We start from the raw sequence: 5128 nt of genomic DNA on the forward strand, positions 1-5128 counted from the left end.
ATAAAAAAAATATATATATATATATATATATATATATATATATATGTGTGTATAATGTATTCTCTATGTAGTATGATAGTATGAATGAAATCAGGACACAGATGGTGTCATTATCATGAAGTGACCAGTTGCATGCATTGCTGCAGTATAGGTAATCTGGGCATACTTTTTAATTATATCCCAATGATAATTAATTAGTACTCCAATGCACTTCAAAAATAGCAGCATAAAAGGTATTTTAAAGACTATTTATAAAAATAACCACAAAACATGCTCACGTTGGAAAATATTCTCTTTTAACCTCAAGCCTTTGAAAAATAAACACTGCAGAGGAACTGTGGCAGATAACCAGTAGCGGGAGCTTATATACAGTAAATGTATGTGTTACAATATTGAAATAGCAACCGACGAAACAATCCAGACATTTATGATTTTATTATAAAATCATAACCTCACTATCATTACATAGCTGACAAACAGCAACACAAAAAACGGACCTTTTCAAATTTCGGACGTTGCCCGTGACGTCGCGCCGCGCTGAGCGTGCGCTGAGGTCATTTCCTGTTTGTGCTCCAGTTGAGTCGCTAGACGGAGGCCTATCCGCGATACCACCACTACCGTAACAACGCTCACAGACATACAGGACGGCCACGGCGAGCTTTTCAAACGCCTAAAACGCGTCAAATAGGCGTTGTGGGATGAGTTTGGGCGACCGGGTTCGAGTTTCGGGCCACTGAGGGGCGGTTTGTGAGGAAATTCGGGCGGTTGGGTGTTGTTATTTTTGGGGCAGCTGAGTGGTCATTGGCAGAGCTCAATACACAGCAGCTCGCGAGAGGAATAAACACACGTTTCACGTCTCTAAACACCCTTGTTTCACTCCACTTACATGGGCTTTTGAGGATTTTTACATTTCAGTTAACCAACACATCGCAGGAGGATAAAAGTGGAGGTAAGGGACTAAAACGTGCATCGATGATTGATGGCTAGCGTGATGTTTAGCCTAGCCCGAGTCTCTATATTTAAATTGCTCTTAAATTTTATGTTTTGTTGCGCTTTGGGATACATTCCCAGACAAATCTGTTTATCAATATGTATTTCTCAGGTTTACCGTACAGATAAACCGCATCTCCCGTCGTAACACATGTTTGTCACTCCGTTTTTCTTTACAAATTAGTTTATTAAATACAAACACGCTTATAGATTAATTTAAACCCATTTGGCGCTTCTGCTGATCTCTCCCGCGGGGTCCTTGCTTGCTGATCCATTGTAAGTGCATCATTGTGTCTTGACGGAGATCTCAGTCTATTAAGTTAAAAAAAGAACAGCTGAGTTAGTGGAAGTGAGAGTATATTATCGATCAGGCCCTTTACACGCTGTACAGATGCATGATGTATGTGGATCTATAGGGTGAACTCACCCTATGCTGTATGATCGATCAAACTGATGCCACTTTGCCTTTGGTTTTATTAATAGAGCTGCCATGCTGTTCCACGTGGAGTTCAATGCAATTATGTAGGCATGTTTGAAATATGGAAACTTTATTTAAGGTTAAAGTAGTCCGATGTTTGACAGGTATGAAATAATGCATCTGTCAGGTTTGTGCATGAGGCCTGAAGGTTATTGAGGTTAACAGGGGTCAGATTCAGGACATCTCTGTGTGGAATTATTCCACTCGGTACAGAAAGTGTGCAATCATTAGTTTGTTGAAATGGTCACAGCTCTTGTTTGTCTTTCTACTGTGGACTTCAAAGTGCGTGTGTGTGTGTGCGAGAGAGTTGTTGTTGAAAAAGAGGAACAGACAGACCACTGACCGATTGATACACGCACACTAGATGCATGTATATATGCCAGCAATAGAGACGGATGGTCATTGTGTTTTTAATGCCAGTGCATGTGTTAAGAAGTTGTGTAATGGACTAGCAGGGGCGTCACAAGGTGGGGATTTTATTTTGCAGGGATAATCCAGTGTTGTGCCCATGGTGATGGGACAACATGCCAGATCTGTGCCAGAGGCACTGCTATGCCAGGAAACTCCTCTGGCACAGTCAGACTGATCATATACAAACAAAAAACAGCTTTTTTTTTTGTGCTGTTTGTAAAGGCAAGAATCTCTATTACTATTGTATAGGTTTAGTAGTTTAAAATGCTGAACATGAAACCATGACATGCATTTTGTCCAGCACTGTTTGTTGTACTACATATTTGAAAGATGCTACTTCAAATTGTGTTTTTGTTAAGGATATTTATTAAGAGATCAATGATAGAAAATGAGCAGAAAATTCCAAAGATTAACATTAAAGTAAGGACCAGAGCCATATCAAGGCTCCAGAAAATTAAATCGAGCTGAAACTGGGCTTTTTGGACTTGGGCCACTCTACAAAAAAAAAAAAGAACAAACAATAATCTTAAAAAAAAAAAAAAAAAAGTTAAAATATTCTGTGACAAGCTAAAATTTTCTTCTCAGATTAATTTAATAAAATATTAGGCTAAGATTTTTTTTTTTTTTTAAATATCTGTTTTATATACTAAGTTCACTTTTCTTACCACTCTGCCAGTTTCTTTTCTTCTTCTTTTAAGCTTAAATATGTAACATCATTTGGTAAGATTTATCCTTAAAATAATTTACACATTTTCAATGCAGTAAGAAAAATAAATTCATTTTGGCACTGACAATAACTCTTATCATCTTTAATATTTTGCACAATGTCACTATTCAAGTAGATTTCTCTAATACCTTGTTTTAAGCATTTAGAAGGGTTTTAAGTATTTCTTTAAAAGGGTTGCACCAATCTTAACATTCTGACAGATATAAGCCAGTTATTATTTTAATGTTATGGTCAACAGATAAAAGGACAATATTTTGATAGTTTTGACCCTCATGTTGTTCCAAACCTGTATGACTTTCTTTTGCGTCATTCTTAAATTGCATGATTTTAAAGAGCAGGTCATATGGGTTTTTGAAAAATATCTCTTTTGCAGTTTATAACGTAGCTATCCTTAAATGAAAACAATCTGCAAAGTTGTTAATCAAAAAAGTGCATGATAAATAAAGATATTGTCTCTCAAAAGAGAGAGTCAATTCTGAATCGCCTAAACGATTCGTCATATTTTCGGATCTTTTGCCTGTTACCGGTATATGTCACTGGGTAACACATTTGCATAATCCCGGCCTGCCCGCGAAATACGAACAGAGTCTGACCTACCCACAAACACTTCCGCTAGTTAGTGTGTTTACATCATGTTGAGAAGACGCTGTGTTCAAGGGATACCACAGAAATACAATTCGAACCTTTTGTTGTGTGCATGTCATTTTACCAAGGACTGCTTCTCTAATCTTGGCTTTTATCTTCATTGGCATCTTCTATCTTCTCAATTTGGACTAACAAGCTCTTTGAAGCACAACCTGTAAGTACGATTGAAACGTTGTGTACATTTTCAATTGAGTGCTCAAAATATCAAGTTTTTGTGCTAATATGTGATGTACACCTAGTGCAGCTTTAGGTTTCCAGGAAAAGCACGATATTACTGTCTTACTGAAGTAGTTCTGATTAGTGATCGACCGATATTGATATTTTATAACCGATACCAATTATTTGCATGTTTCTGTGCCCGATAACCGATATGCAGAACCGATATTTATTTACTGCTATAAAGTAAATAAATGACTGAGTGAAGTAAGAACATACTTCACTTTGGATTTTCCTCTTTTCAGTCATCTTTTTTTTTTTAAGTGTTGAAAATTAGCAGTCTTTCATGTTAAATTCAATCTTAACATTACAACAATAAAAAACATTTTATTTATAAAAAGCATCAACAGCAACAACACTAATATTAACAATAAGCAAAATAAATGTAGAATGTCTAATGTTTTCAAATGGAGAAAATAAATAAAGGACAGGAGTCATATCAACTTCCCGGCGGGTAATTTTAATTTGTTAGACTATTTTATCTACAGCTCGTTAGAGGTAGAATTCTTTAGTGAAATAAAGATGATATTTATTGAAATGAATTCGAATTAATTAAGGAGAGAGAGAGAACGAACGAACGCATGCACCCACGTGTGAGATATTTGAATTATTTATTAATAAATTAGTGTTTTCTGAGTCCGTGTTGCAAAGATGAAGACGACGATCCTGATCCTGAGAAATGCATCTTTACGGATTGTATAAAATCCGTAAAAGAGTTTTTGATTTGAATTATTTAGTTTTAAAGTAGTAATTTAAAGCTTTCTATAGATATATTTAGCAAGTTTTTGAGGCAAGTATTCGCTGAGTTTTGGTTCATCATTGTGAAACGCTCCTGGCCGAAATTGCAGAAAGCACATCCTATATGTATCCTTTATTTTATAAAAGCACAACGCTTTGTTGATATTGTATGTGCACACAAATAAAAGTAGACCCTTTACAGTTCCGAGTGATGTATTACTCTTACCTTTATGAGCAATAATTACGGCATATTTTAAGTTGTTTCCAATGCAAGTAATCGCGCCGGCTCCTCCATGTCCTGTAAAGCGCGCTTTAGCTCTCCACACAAACGATTAGATATGCGTCTAACAGCGCACATTTATATAGGTTAAACATTTAAACTAACATTGTGATATGCTTGAACTGTTTTATATCTATAGATTTTATTTTAGGCAAGTCGTGATTATTTGAGAAGGCTAAATTGATCAAACATAGGCTAAGATCAACTCACTGTCTGCCGCTGGCCGCTTGGTCGTTACTTTAAAAAAACAAAAACTTACATTTAACGAACAAAAAAAAGCTCCAAACGTTTTTCTAAATTAACTTAATAAAAAAACGAAACGAAATATAATCACTTTGACATTACATACAAAACTGAACTATTTTCGGACTCGGGCCAAGAATTCTGATGAGCTGTCGGACCCAGGCCGGGCCGGGCCAGAGCCTATATTTGAGGCCCGTGCAGGGCTCTACTGCAGAGTCAAGAATAATTCACTGGATAATGTTAATTCACTGAATAATATTCTCTGGAATATTGGAATATAACAAACAAAACATCGTATTTTATTGCATTTCTCAACTGAAATGTTATATCAGAATTATTAATAATGTTTTTGTCCTTCTAGATTATGAAATGCCTGCTGACAGCACGGTTTATCTATGCA

The 5128-nt window shown here is 36.0% G+C and overlaps 1 protein-coding gene across 1 annotated transcript in view; it reads left to right on the forward strand.

The window, feature by feature from the left end:
- Positions 1 to 547: 547 nt before the first annotated feature.
- LOC107714435 (RAC-beta serine/threonine-protein kinase-like) overlaps positions 548 to 5128 on the forward strand; it is a 26044-nt gene continuing 21463 nt past the window's right edge. Inside the window, exon 1 of the mRNA XM_016520268.1 lies at positions 548 to 949. The gene's annotated coding sequence lies outside the window, so the exon portion shown is untranslated. The remainder of the gene's footprint in view (positions 950 to 5128) is intronic.

The sequence above is a fragment of the Sinocyclocheilus rhinocerous genome, unplaced genomic scaffold (genome assembly GCF_001515625.1).
Source record: "Sinocyclocheilus rhinocerous isolate Xijiao unplaced genomic scaffold, SAMN03320098_v1.1 scaffold88, whole genome shotgun sequence".
Classification (NCBI taxonomy): domain Eukaryota; kingdom Metazoa; phylum Chordata; class Actinopteri; order Cypriniformes; family Cyprinidae; genus Sinocyclocheilus; species Sinocyclocheilus rhinocerous.